The sequence below is a fragment of the Corvus cornix genome, chromosome 2 (genome assembly GCF_000738735.6).
Source record: "Corvus cornix cornix isolate S_Up_H32 chromosome 2, ASM73873v5, whole genome shotgun sequence".
Classification (NCBI taxonomy): Eukaryota; Metazoa; Chordata; class Aves; order Passeriformes; family Corvidae; genus Corvus; species Corvus cornix.
In genome coordinates, this window is record NC_046333.1 from 25319560 (window position 1) to 25334701 (window position 15142).

Consider the following 15142-nt stretch of genomic DNA (forward strand, 5'->3'; position numbering starts at 1 on the left):
ATATCTATAAGGGGAGCAGAGTATGACTTCTTCAGATGTGTAAATATCTATACAAAAGAAACATAAAGTTGTATGAAGTGAGCCGTATCGTGTCCCTGTCACTCTGAAAAACATGGAGATCTTCCGAAGGGCAGAATAAGAAACATGCCTTAGATGTAGCCTTCAAACATAGGCAGAGCATACTATGATTCCTAATGCCACTCACACTTCTAGTTTAGCCAGAGTGAAACTTTGCATAACAAAGTCAAACACACTTCTACAGCAGATGGACAGGCAGGACCTCTTTATTCAGCCAATATTAGTTTGAGCAATAAGAAAAATAAAACTCTCTACAAAACTCAGACTTGTGTATATCAGAACAATTTGCGAGCTTTGTGGGTATATCCAGAACTAACCCCAGATTTCCAAAACTTAAACTAATATTCTTTCCATTGTAAATGATGGGTAGTAGCCTTATGTCCCGCTCTTTCACAATTAAATAGCTGACTTTGAGCACCTTTACCTTCAACAGCAATTCAAGCACGGTGCCAGTGGCAAGGTACACAGTAAGTTTCAGCACCACTTTCTTACCAGACTGCCCACCAACAGACTGAAATAAGAGACCACAAGGCAACCCCCCTTCCAGTTTCCTCCTAATAGCATATAGTGTCTGGCAGACATATCTAGTGTCTGGGATGGAGGTGTCTTAGAAAACAAGCAAAACTCTTCATAATCTCCCAGCACATGGTGTTCTATGTGTTAGAGCTGATTAATGGGTAACAGTCAGGAGTAAAGTGCATGGTGAAGTGGGGTCCCATGAGGGCAGAGTAGACGGGGACAATCAACTACCTTGATTTGCTGGCCACCCCTCTTTTGATAATGCCCAGGATACCATTGGCCTTCTGGGCTGCAAGTGGATTCCTTGGCTTGTGTCCAGCTTTTCATCCACCAGAACCTCCAAGTCCTTCTCAGCAGGGCTGCTCTCAGCAAGTTCTTCTCCCAGTCTGGACTCTTGTCTGGGATTGCCCCAACGCAGGGGCAGCACTTTGTACCTGGATTTGTTGAACTTAATGGGATTTCTATGGGCCCACTTATCAAGTTTGTCCATGTCCCATGGATGCCCATCTTTCTATTGTGCCAACTGCACTGTTCAAGTTCACAGATCTCTAAACTTGCTGAGGGTGCACTTGATCTCACTATTTCATTGATAAAGAGCACCATCCCAAGACAGAGCCCTGAGGGACACCACTGATCACTGACCTCTCCCTGGACATAGAGCCATTGACCACAACTTTCTGGCTACGTCCATCCAGCCAATTCCTTATCCACTGGAGAGTCCATCCATCAAATCCATGTCCCTCCAATTTGGAGATAAGGATATCTTGTGGTACCATGTCAAAGGCCTTACAGAAGTCTTGATAGATGACATCTGTTGGTCTTCCATTGCTGACTGTTGCCATCACTCCATCATGGAATTGGTCCTGACCACCATACTGGCCAGGCGGCTTTCCCAAGCATTCACTGGTGCTTCATCCTGTGGCTTTATTACACCTACAGTCCAACACTCTACTCCTAGCATAGGAACTTGCTGCTCTTTAATATTTTCAGTCACTTCTCTGGGTCTTATCTGAGTTAGATATTAAGAAGCAAGGGTGAAAGGAAAAATGGACAAAGAGCGGGATCAAGACAGGCAAGTTCAGAGCTGGAGGCATCAAGTTAAGAATTTTGAGAAAAATGGTTTTTTACCCAAGAAACATGAGAAACTTCATCTTCGTAGATAGAGAATGTGCAGTGAAATCCATTATATTGTCTACATACTAGAGTTGTTTCTCCACTTACAAAGTTTCAATAAATAACAGTGCTTATCTAACAACAACATTGCTTTTCAGAAAGTTATTTCATGTAAGTAGACTAATATTTATCTATTTCATCCATATTCTGACTATGACACCTACAGGCCAGAGGAGAGCTGTGCAAAAGAGTGAAGGTTATTTTTAGGAGAAAAAAAATTGTTGCCCACTCCAACACAAGAAAATATATTTATGACAAAGTATATACCACTCCTGTTATTGAGATAATAACAGTGCTGAATTCACGTCCTTTTCTTTATTTCTTTTAATTTGAAGTGGAGCAAACAATTGCTTTCCTAAATCTCTCCAAGGATACCTTTAATAGCAGAGCTGTAGATTAGTGAGAAAGAACTTTACAAAAGGATTGTGTACTTCCCCAAAAGTCTACGTTGTTCCATATAAGAAAGCACAGAACTTTAAATATAGTGCTTTTCACCAATGGCTATTGAAAAGTTACTGCCTGAAGAGAACTGTGACAGCTTTTATCTTCTTCAAACTGAAAGAGGTCAGGAAAAAAGGAGTGTTTTCAACAGGGTCAGGGATGCTGTAAATTATGTTTGCCACTGGGTCCCACGAAACAATGAATTTGAGTTGCCTTGGGCTGGTGAGGCATGGTGTTCAACCCAGCTGTGATTACAGCTTTGGTAGTAACTCTACAAAATCAAAATTCGTTCAGGAGAACTTGACCACATGGGGAGGCAAGCTGTCAATATAGAATAAAGAAATAGAAAAGGTATGATAAAATTTTTATCTGCTGAAGGACAGAAAGGTCACTAGTCTTTTTTTTCCTGTGGTCTCCTTAAACATGTGTCACATTATTGGGGAAACTGCTTGAATAACACATTACATGCAAAAGATCAACTTAACACCAGTCACTAATATATGGTTATCAGCTCTTTATAATGTACAGTATAGACATACAACAGCCTTAATCAGGCATCAGAGCTGCTGCCCAACCCTTTTGCTCTTTTTGTTGTGCATGGCAAATATCTGGTGTCTGTTTTCAGGGTTTCCAAATCTTCCAGTCTTTGCTTTGTCCTCCCTTCTTCCTTTCATAGAACAATTTCTGATCCTTCTTCAGTACCCCTAAATACTTCCCAATGGTAAGAGCCATATTCTGGGTGAGAAAATAAGAAGTTTATTTCAATCTACTCTGTGAAAGAAGTGAAGACTACAGTCAAAACTCAGTTTATTACAGTGAGAGACTTCTAAACATGACTGCTGTTAATATTGCCATTACCAAAAGACAGACTTAATTATTGGATATCTTTCACCACCAACTTCATCTACCATCTTCTCTGGTCACTCTGGATTTAATTTGGTTTACCAGAAAACAATTTTCCTCTTCTAGTCTACACCAAGTAATTGGTATCACAGCCTCCTTTTATTCACTGTTAAACTTTAACAAATTGCTATATATATAGATATAACTAATTCCTGTTCACATTGTGTCTTTTTGAGACAATGGTCTATGGTCTCAAACTCAATTTATTTTAGCTTTCCTCGCGCATCTTGTCTTGAGATTTACTGATTCACAGTTGAAGGAAAATAATTCAGTTAGCTTTAAGACAGAAACAAAGGACTTTTGGAGCTTGTATTTTTGTGTCCCGGGTTTATCTAAGGCTATTATTTGCTTTTATGCTCACTATATATATTTATGGAACTGTGTTCACTATATTTGGTTGACTTTGCATGAAGAGCATATCTCTGACTATTAGCTAAATTTTGTAAGATTAACAGACCCAGGAGTTTTCATGCCAGTTTCTATGTCTGTCCATGGAAGGATTATCACTTCTAGCAAGGTGTCCTTTTGCTGGAAATTTGCCAAAAGCTCTTCCAGTATCCTCTGTGGGAAAAATCTTTTTGAGGACATATGACCTAGCTTCTCTTCATAAAGCTTCAGCCATTAAAGACTGGAAAAGACTATTCCATTATCTGAAATGATGAAAGATTTCTCATGGATTCCAAAATTTTTGTGTGTCCTTGCTATTTCAGGAAGGGATTGGGAAAGGAAGGGGGAGGGGGTGGGGAGGAAAGATCAATATTGCCAAAGGAAACCATACTGTAGACATCAGTGTCCCCTCCTGCAAATGAAGGGGTGGAATTTGTTTCCCATACAAGAAGCCCCCTTGCCTCAACCAGTCCTCACCTCAACAGTGAGCACTGAACCTTGGCTCAGTGGATCTGATACAAACCAGTCTACTCTTCTGAGGTGGAGAGACTGAAAGGGTTAGGCAGATATTGGTTCTTATACAGCTCCTGTATTATGCTTATAATCCAGTGTTAGGCACATAGGGCTTCTCTGTGTAAATGTCTTGGGCAATGAGATTTTAAAGGCTTGTGAAGAAGAAAAAAAGTTGTGCTACTGAAAAAAAATCTTAGAAAAGGATCTACTTTAGCTTCTTTTAAATTTAAATCCCCAAATTCAACACTAGGAACACCCTAAGATATACATTTTGCTTGAGAATCTTATCCCTAGAGCCAAAATACAGATCAGTTCAGGCTTTTCTCTTACACTATTATTTGTAATCATAATGTGCTTTCTTTACCCTTATCAATCTCATCTGTGATGTTCAATATCGCTCAGTTTCTTCTTTCACATCTTCATCATGCAGACACTCAAATCTGAGATAGAAAACAAAATCCTAAGAAATACTATGACAAATAAAGACCATCTGGTAGGCATAAACATAAAGGAGATGCAAACCAAAAATATCAATAAACATTGAATCAATCCAGTATACATGCAAAGTTCAAAACAACAGAATTATTTTGCAGTGAGTAATGCATACCAGTTGGATACTATGCACAGTGTGATTAATTTTCACAGCCCAATGAATTCCCCCACCAAAAAAAAAAACAGTTCAAATTTATTTTGCAGTATCAGTCTTAAATTTCATTCGTTCATTTATTCTAAAGTACATTTGTTCTGATTTTTATTAATGACACTATACTAGGGAACATGTTTCATAAGCCTAAGCATATTCTCATTATTTTAGGTTCAGAATCTGAAAAGCTCCTTGCTTTCTGTTAGAGCGGGAAAATGCATACAGCAAGAGGACAGTGATATATTTAAGGTCAGGCCACTACTTCTGACCCAGCAAAGAAGGAGTAACACATCAATTACCCATAAAAATTTGATGGAAGGGTTTTTTTGTTGCAGACATAAAATGCTACTGAGCAATCTCCACCTTAACATCGAGGACTACCCCATGTCCAGCACTTGACTGGGTCACATGGGTTGAAATCCCGCCTACTGAGTTAGTGTTCAATCAACATCAGCAAAGTTGCATCCAAAGCCCATGTCTCCCTACTACACCTTGCAGCTCAAAAACAGGGCAGGAGAGCTAGTGAAGGGATGACTGGACTTTTTGCAAGTCTGCTAACAGCTAGGTGGAGAGAGGACCTCATGTCACCCTCATGTGTACTCTTCTCTCAGAAACAAGATTTAGAAACCAGCAGCTAATCTGTCAAAGAAAGAGTTTATTCTCACTTTTAAAAATCTTTCTGGTTTCCATTCCTGATAATCATGTCAAATTATGGTCCATCCACTGATCTTCCATTTTCTCTTAAAGTTAATCAGCGCTAAGAAAAATTTTTACGTCAAGAGTTTAAACCAAAGAAAGCCTATAAAACTATCCTTACAGGTGTATACAACAACAACAACAAAAAAAACAAAAAACAACCAAACCAAAAAACAGGGGAATGGATATAATTTCAGGAGCATGCCAAATTGCAGAAAACTTTAAATTATTTCTTGATATTTAATGAATGAGTGATACACACTATTATATAATTTAGTAGCAGAGTGTTCTTTTGCACAGCTTTAGATTCTGTAGATATTTTCACATAGTAAGTACCTCTACTTACTTTTTCCCCCCTCGAATACTTAGGAAATGTCCACTGAATGGAGTAGAAACAGAACATCTATGATATCCCTCACTTTTTTGATTGGGTTCAGCTACTTCGAATCTACTGACTTCTAGCCATATGGCACCATGGGATCCAAGTCCACAGTGGTGACTGAGACTGTTTTTCCTCTCAGCCAGTGGTAATGTGGGGAATTAGGCGTTTTCTAAGTTCTCAGCTACAGAAGTCACAATAAACGTTTTATCTTACAAATGGTTCTGCTCTCACCAGAAGTCCCCATGCTCTATAGCATCTGTCAAAGCCACATCATATGTGGCATCTGCTGTGAAAACCTGCTGGCAGAATCCCCTAGCTTTTACCACATTTTTGATGCATTTTAGAAATGTGGTAAGCTGCAACTGTGGAATAAATTACTGGTTTCTTAGTGTTTATCCTAGAGTTCATAATCATCTTATTCCACAATACCATCCATACCTCAGCTGAGCTCTAAGGCTATGTGGTCCCCACAAGTAACAATTACTATCTTATAAATGCCACAGATAGCTAAAGAAGAGGATGTGTCCTGTGAACAGGAGAGAGATACCAAAATGCCAGGTTTTGGGGGGACCATTTTCCCACACAGTCTGCACTATGCTAAAAAGAGCCTTCTGTTGTGTATTCAATATTAAAAAATACTGCCTGTACTACAGAAAAATGTTACCACATCCTTCTCCTAACACTTTTCCCCATAAAATTGCTTTCATCTGGTGGCTACATTCCATGTTCCATGTGCCCTCCCATGTAATTCTTCATAATCTCTACAGGTAATATTTGCTGTTATTTCCCCAAGTGAAGCAAGATTTTTCCCAATCTGCCCTCTTTCTCTCTTTATTTTATGCCACACCAGCTCTTCTGTATTAATTTCAAACACTTTTTGGTCCCCATTCTTATGCAAGGACCAGTGGGTACCAGTGGCCCTTCATCATTTTCCTCTCATTGTTTCCCAGTCTCTGGTTAGAGCTCATTGCATCATTCTTGCAAATTATGCATTACAGGAATTCTCAGCCTTTAGTACTAAAATAAATTATTCATGTCCTCTATAAAAAGAGCATTTGTATTCCTGCTGATTAAATAATACACCAAAAATACATAATTTGCAATATTTTTTGCCCATCAATCATTCCATGAATTATTAAGAAATATTTGTATTAGGGTGTCTCTGGCACTGGTTCTTTGGGGTCAGAAAGAAAGATAAATATCCTCTTAACATAGAGTCTTGGACTGGGAGATGTGGGAGGTGGTGTTGGTTGCTTGCTGTAAGTATTACTGGAAATAACTAAGAGCTAAAAAAAAGTAAAAGATGCTTTTCTTGTAATTACAGGGTGATTTCTTCTTTCCCCTTCCTTTTAGAGAGGGAAGGTGCTGCAGTTCAGTAATGAATTTGTAGTACACTGATATCACAGTGTCCCACAGTGATAGGGAGAAGAGACATCCAACAGGCAGGAATTGTGCAGCAAGATCCCTTTATTTAATTATTTTACAAACTCTTTTATAGACTTTTTTCTTCATAGTCTAATTGGTCAAAGGATCAGCCACCCCTTGGGGTGATTGGCTGAAATCCTAAAACATCCATTGTCAAAATATTTTTCTACTGTACCATAAACAAAGCTTTGCAAGGTCGCAGGTGTTCATAGCTTATAGAATTCTGCTAATATCTTCTATGAGAGAGAAAAATATCTCATGGGACTGCAAAGAAGCAGGAGAAATTCTTGCTAGCTGGCATATTGTATCCACACACTGAAACCAGACCGAATCTCCAGGAGAGGGAGACAATGAATAGGCCAGTAGAAAGGATTGAATGCTGATGTCAATTACACTGAAACCATGAAATAAATGAGGGGCTTCAGTAGTTGTTCTTCATAGCCACTTCAGTTTGTATGCAAGGGAATGCTTCTGTTTTATTGCAGTAGTAAATTTCAGAGCCCAGAGAAAGAGAGAATATTGGCGTTTCAATCAAGGCAGCTTCACACACATGCAGCCCACTCAACTCAATGTTGAAAGCTTTATGAAGGCAAGCCTGTAGGACATCCAAGAGATTACTTACAAGATTCTAAAGGACGGATTTTTACGAAATCCTTATAACAGTGCCTGGTGCCCTTGTTGAAGTGAATGTGTAGATGCCTACCTACATTTAACACAACAAACAGACAAATGCTTGTTTCAAATACAAAGATGAGGTGCTAGTATTTGAGGAGTTTTTTAAAAAAATCAATGATGTTTGTAAGGCCTACTAATAATTTTCAGTACCCCATCAGTCAATCAGGACGCAAGCTTTGTCTCTGTTGTTTTAGCTTCTGAAAGGAAGCTGGAAGCATTGCACAGGAATATAGGAGTAGGAATGACAAACAAGACAAGGTTTTATGGTCTCAAGTAATCACAGCTATACCATCTTATGTCTTAATATATTCTGAGAACTTTCTTGAGAAGCTAATATTGCATGAGGATACAATGTAACTCTCAGCACCACATACTCTCGCTTGCTAGGAAAAAAAAGGGAACTATTCCACCTGTGCTAAGATGTTTCTCAGAAGACCTGTAGATTTTCCTTGGCCAAATTACTAAATAACAATCTCTTTAATAAACTGGAATTTACTTTGCCAAACATTGTGATAAAGGGTGCTTCTCAATGGCATCCAGTAATACACAAAAAAAAAGTTCTAATTAGTAACTTTACTCAGAAAAATATTCTAAATGTGCAATTTTTATAGAGTTCTGGGAACAGAGCTGACAGTCAATTTAGGCTTATACCATGTTTATAAATAACAGGAATGGACCTTGATATTAGTGTTCCACAGACAGGTAATACTTTAAAGCCTTACAATACACAATGTGATCAGTTTGCAATTGCTATATAATTAAAATTATAACACAGTTCCCGTTTTGAGATGCATTTTTCACCTGAGTTGACGTATTTGAACAAAGTTTCTCAGAGAAATTGACGTCTGTATGTGAGTTAGAAAGAGAAATGACTGGAATCTGGGTTGAGGAAGAAATAAAATTTCTATAGAGGGCTTTTTGCCATCTCTGTGTACAAATTGCCTCAAATCAGTTTCCCTTACATTTCATCTCCTGTTACTCGGAGTTCCTGTCATGTTACAATGGAATTTGATTACTTGCCTTCACGTGGTGCTGAATTCATTCTGGTTTTGCTTATGTAATGGCTGCATTACTTGTAAAATTGTTTAGTTGCAATTAGTCAATTGATGCATTGAGGCAGTAGTAAAATACAATACATAGTTTTGCAGATGTGACCTCATTTATTTCACAAAGGGCAAGTATAGTTCCTAATTCTTTTTTCTAGTTCTTTGAAGAACTTTGAAGCTCTTTATTGCTATTTAAAATATGATCCAAGCCTGCATGGCATACCTCACTGACCCACTCATTGCTGCTTTTGCATGAGCAAAAAAAAGGCAGCTTCAGGCTTTGAATGTATCATACATTTACTCTAAACTCGGGCCCGAGCTTGCAACATGAGCACTGACATTTCAGTTTTCTTAAAGAGCTATCAAGTCTGCTGGTAGCTCTGTATTTGATGAGAAAGTTCACCTTCTCTGTGATTCTGCACACTAAGAACTCTGTTACCCTGAGTGCAAACCCACAGAAATCAGCAACTACCTCCCTAGCCTCAATAGTTCTTCTCATTGTAAGTCAGGGTGACAGACAGTGACTACAACAATTCAATGAAAAAAAGTACCAAATTTTATTTGTTTACATGGCAGTTGATTGTTGGGTAAAATTAACTGCACTTGTTTGTTCTTGAACAAGAGACTGTGGCAACGTTTAGGCACATAACTGCATGTAAATTCATATAGTTAAGTCCTGTGAAATAAATTTGGAGTAGCTGTGAGAAACCTTGCTCAGTCTCTTCCAGATTAGTGAGTAATGATCTTGTTTAATGACAAAGTCCCTGTCCAGTTGGCTGCATGGCACCTGCACTTGCTCTTCAAGATAGCACCTTCCACTGACACCAATGATAAGAGCATACCTGTACTTGCAGGTCTGAGAAAATAACCCACAGAAGTGGTAAAATCACATTCAAGGGAAGGTAGAAGAGTAAATCCCTGACTGTTTAGCTACTATCGGAATGCTATCACCTTCAGGTAGTTGAGCACAAGCCATAAGCATACTTGCTCTTCCAGCACTGGTTAAGAGGATAGGACTAAGAATAGGAGAAGAAAAGGAGCTAGGAGAAGGAAAAAGTCACTGCCCAACTGCCCTGCCAGGGATGGTGCAGTAATGTCTAACATGCCACTTGGCTGCTGCAGCAGTTTTAAGGTAAAAACGGGCAAAAGGGGCATAAACATTTTCCATGCCCAGTATTATACTGTCCTGGACAAATGTTTTGTCTCAGCTAGCAGGGCTGCCCTCTGGGAGCTTAGGTAGCCATTTACAGGTGACAATGGCTCTGAAGGAAGCTGTAGCTCCTTGTGGAAGGGAGTCCCAAGAGGCCCAGCAATGCCAGCTCCCTTTTTTTCCTCAGCTGAGAATATGAGTTGCCCAGCAGCCTTTGTGCAAGCACAGTCAGCTAACCAATTATACGCTGCAGATATGGCATACATGCTGTACTGGAATTGTTCACAATCCACATGTAACTCAAAAGCCACCATTTAACCACCCTTGTCATAACCTCAACCTTCCTGAAACTGTGCATTGCCACTGAAACAATTGTTTTCTCCTGGCTTCAGGGACCAAGAAAATCAGTGCACTCCACAAGTTCCATGCCTTCCAGCAGTTCTATTCACTTCAGACAATTGGATCAGCATTGTGCAGCTGCTATTTCCGCAGTTTGTCAGCATTTGCCTGAGTTTATACGAGGGATAACACAGAGAGAGCAATTCGTCTCTTTGCCAAAAGAAAAAAGCTGGCATTTCTCTCCTGTGGAAGAAATGCAAGTGTGATAAAAAGTCTGTAATTTGAATAGAGATGCAATTCGCTGGGGAAATCCACAAGCAGAATACAGCACTTTCCTTGGATCAATTTCATTTACAGTAAACATTTGCATATTATGATCAAGTATTACACAAACAAAAAAGGCAGCTCTGCATCAAAAAAATCTTATTTAAGCATATCTGAGTCAGAAAGCTTTGACGTCCTGATTTATTGATGATACAAACCCAGTGAGATTCATCTCTAATATTACAATTTCAGTAGACACATGATTCAGTTACACAACTAAAATGTAGAACTTATTACATTTTCTTGCCCTTATTGACATAACCTCTTTTTGTTCACATGGAATTTCACACTGTAAAAAGCTCATTGTCAACAGATTGAAGACAATCAGGAATATTCCTTCCTTGTTTCTCTGTTGTATATTCTAAAAATAGTAGTGTAGTCTCATACTACATTCTGTTCTGTCAACATTAATTTTGAGCTGGGATGTGTATGCAGCTCATTTTGATCTCAGCCATACCATCTTTTTTGTAATGTTAGAGTTGTTATCAAAGCTCCAGAATGAAAATATAGGTTACTTCTAGGGACAATAAATCCTTCTTATTTGCGGAGCAAACTAAAGAAAATGACAGAAGAGAATTGTTTTGGTGTTAATAAAGTGTACCTTTTGCTCTTAGTATGCAGCAGTGCAGAGTACAGTTTTCCAGACTGGAAGCCCTGAGGACATTCAAAGAAAGCCTGAGGAAAGCTGGGAGAAAAAATATTATTCCTTTGCTTAGCCACTTCCACTTACAATTCAGTTTAAGCCCAACTGCTGGCAGTTCATGAAATAGGAAAGGTTTCTTTGCCAGGGTCTGAAATGGTAATGATTCTGCAAATAAGAAAACTGTCCTGTTGTAATATTTAACCATCAAAGTTCTGTGCTTTGGTTATACGGGTGAAGGAAGAGGGAGAAAAAAGTATCCTCTGCCTTGAAAACACTTGTGTAAGAAGTAATGGCAAAAAGGCTATTAAGACTCCTGTGGTGCTTGGAAGTGAATGTTAGACATTTACCCTTAATATATTCATCAATTTCTAGCTCTTTTTCATATTCTTCCATTTTCTTCTCAGATTAAATGCGACATTTTGACCCAAAAAGTTGTTGTTGCAATATTGTTGTATGTTATTAAATAAGAGAGAAATGAATTCACAAAAGCAGGGAAGTAATTCATATGTATTAGTTACCTTCATCAGAAGAGGGTGACAGGGCTTCACTAGTAAATTGTCTTAAAACCCTGTATGAGAGATATTATAGGAAAATACAGAAATGTGCGTTTATTACCATGCCCTGGTAATAATCATTGATCCTAGAAGTCTATTTTAACTCTCTTGTTCAATTTAGGGTCATTATATTCTCCTATGCTGTGAGCTGCAATATTTAAAACCTCATTAAGCCTATGACCTTGCACTTAACCTGTTTGCTCACTGTTTCCTTCTCTGTGGTAGCAAAGGATTTATGCACTGGAGGCCACTGTATTATTATTGAAATTCAGCCAGCAGTACACAACCCCGCCACCCTGTGCATGAGGAAAAGATACACAGATTGAAGATCAGGACAGAGATGTCAACTGCATGTGAGTATGTCTTTCTTGATGCTGTTTTAGGCAGTCCTAGCAATGCCCTGTTATTCATGATATTCATGGAAAACAGCCTGGAATCTGACCAGACAGTAGAGCCACATGGCTTGAAAAACCTACAGACCTGACCACAGAATATGTACATATTTTGGGGGAGACTATGGTTTAAGGCTCTTTGGAAACATTGCACGATATTTGGTGACAATGCATATACCATCTTTATTAAACTCTGATGGTTTCCATTCTCCTCACATTTTGATAGCTTGCTCTTTTTCATTATGTTTTTCTCTTGTTTACTATAGAAGACACATAAACAGTGATTTAAATGTTGAAATTTATCCAAATACCATTTAAGAGCTGTGATCTCTTAAAAGGACTATATTACTCCCCAAGTTGGAGTCAATGAAACACGGTTTTGTCAGTCCATAAGCATTGCATGACTGGAGAACAGCTTACAGTGTAAATAGTCCTCTGCCCTGGGTCTTTCACAAGGCTTAACTCAACTCTGCCAGAGACAACAGCACACAGCAACAGAAATTGCTGTAGTGAGAATGAAAGGAATCTGCCCCACAGAGCGGCCCATATACAAGTCCTGGCCATGGTAATCAACCACCCTTCAAAAAAGCTTGAAATCTTGAGGTGTCTGCATTATGACAAAATCCATTGGATGCTCCCATCCATTTTTGTTTGAGAGACAAAGTTGTGTTACAATGATCTGAATAGGAACAATGCTTTATCTGAAGCATTATATGTAGTAAAAATGGTCCCTATGACACTATGCTCATATATTAACTTTTGGAGATCACTCATGGCTGATTGCTTAATGGCAAACCTTACTGCTAAGATGAAGCTGACAGAATTCCTTTGTAATGATCTCCCAAAACTTGGGAGTACTTGGTAGTACTAAGCTCTGACTGTGTACCGACCCCTCTAGAACCTCTCCCCAGTACACCAGGAAAGCAGGGAGTAGCTGCTGAGATACGTATGTTCATGTTCCAGAAGTACCTTTGGTATATCTGATACCCTAAGCCTAAAATTAGCCCGGTTTTAAACTTAGATACGGCATTGGCAAACTTTACAACAGGCCACAAGTCAACTACTTTGTTTTTAACAATTTCAGGTAACTTTATTGTGCAAAAATATCAGAACTGCTTTTTAGCCAGTGAAATATTGCTCTCCTGTTTTGATCTTCTGGTATGTATCTTGACAGAGTGTCACTGTAATACACAGACACTGCCCCATTTAGAACACATGTAAGTGTGGAAAACATCCACACCCCGAAGCACCACACCCTCAATCCCAGCACTCCTGTCCAGGCCATCAACATAGAATCAACTTGTCTTCAAGTTGCAACTGTACTTCATATCCCAACAATGTTGCTCTATGTATACAATATGATTCACCTAGTTATCCACCCACAACTAAAAAGAGAAAGGGGTGGGAATATAAGATTTCTTCATTTTTTCTCAACATTATAAGGACTCATTCTTAAACATCTGTGTGGGATGATCAACTTTGTTTAATTTAAGACATTTAAACTGAGATAGTATGAATCTGGGAAACTCACAGCTTCCCTGAGCCATGACCTGTGTATCTTTTCCAGAAGAGCAAGAGGCTGAGGAGACAGAGTGGAAGTTGATAAGCAAAGGGTTAACCCAAGTTTAATAGTGTTGTTGCCAGATGAAGAATTGTTTGCACCTGGTGAATTTTTGCTAAGTGCCATTATGACCAGTTAAATTTTCTGTTGCCAGAAGGGTTTTTCATGACTGTGCATTTGTGCATGCAGGCTATATTCAGTATTGTTATCAGTTTTTTAAAAATGGCAGAGCTAGATTCTGCCAGACCAGAGTTGGAAGTGATAGAAGTGGGATAGGAAATCAGCAGTCATTGACATGTATAGTAACCGCTGAGGAACAGATATGCAGTTGTGGCCATCCAGAGGCATCAGTGTCATTTTGACCCCTGACACATGAATTTCTAGACAGATTTGGGTTACCTGGCTACTTGTACCTCTGCATTCAACCATCAGCGAGAATCCAAGATCGGCCAGAAACAGGACAGGCTGTCTGCAGAGCGGAAGGGAGGAGGGAAAGGGAGCTCAGTGACTGCACAGTTTGCAGCACACGCTCGTTCATCTCCTGGTACCTGCAGAGTACGGACAGGCTCTGCTGCTGCCCGTGCAGTGTCCCAAGCCCTGCTGTGAGGAATGTCACCCCTGGTACAGGAGACGGGACACCCGGCAGTGGCTGGGGGGACCATGTTCCGGCTGCCAGGGGCCCGCAGGGCACTCATCACACGGGGGCGTTTACTGTACAGGCTCTGGCAATTCTGAGAAACATGCAGCTTGAATTCAAGCTTGATGTATTGTGTGTTCATGAAGATTAATCAGCCTTAAATTTATGCCCATAAGCCAAATGCAGCATGCACCAACACTGTTGTATTTATGTCAGCAGGATATCCCTGTTTTCTCTAGTCAAAGTCAGCAATGAAACACTTGACTCCCACTGGCACCTTTCATATTAAAAAGGATTTATCATTGTAATACCTGGGTCTTGTAGAGGATAGCTTAAGGGCACGCTTCACATAAAGTGCTTGACGATTCTGAAGTCAACAAGGCAGAATTTTTTTTTTTTAATTCCACCGTTTATGACTGAAAAGAGGATGAAACCTTCGTGCCCCGAGGAACGCGTTTTCCCTGGGGTTGTCCTGAGGTCACTGCGTGAACCCGAGGCAGCCACATTCCGCTACCTCCTGAGAAAGGGCGCGGGGACGACGAGACGAGGGGATCACGACTGCAGCAGCAGCTCCCGCCCCATTGGCGCCCGGTGTCTCCAGGGCGGGGCCGGGCCGCCCCTGGAGGGGGCTGCGCCCTCACTCAAGATGGCGCCTCCAGTG

At 39.8% G+C, this 15142-nt stretch overlaps 1 long non-coding RNA gene across 2 annotated transcripts; it reads right to left on the reverse strand.

Moving 5' to 3' along the window:
- Window positions 1–314: 314 nt before the first annotated feature.
- On the reverse strand, window positions 315–15142 carry LOC109144537. 2 transcript variants are annotated; one of them, XR_002045362.3, is made up of 4 exons: window positions 14793–15142; window positions 14244–14313; window positions 4379–4454; window positions 315–2946 (listed from the first exon to the last, which is right to left on the reverse strand). It is a non-coding gene; the product is annotated as an uncharacterized LOC109144537 (long non-coding RNA). The 2 variants fall into 2 exon arrangements; XR_002045363.3 differs by lacking the exon at window positions 14244–14313.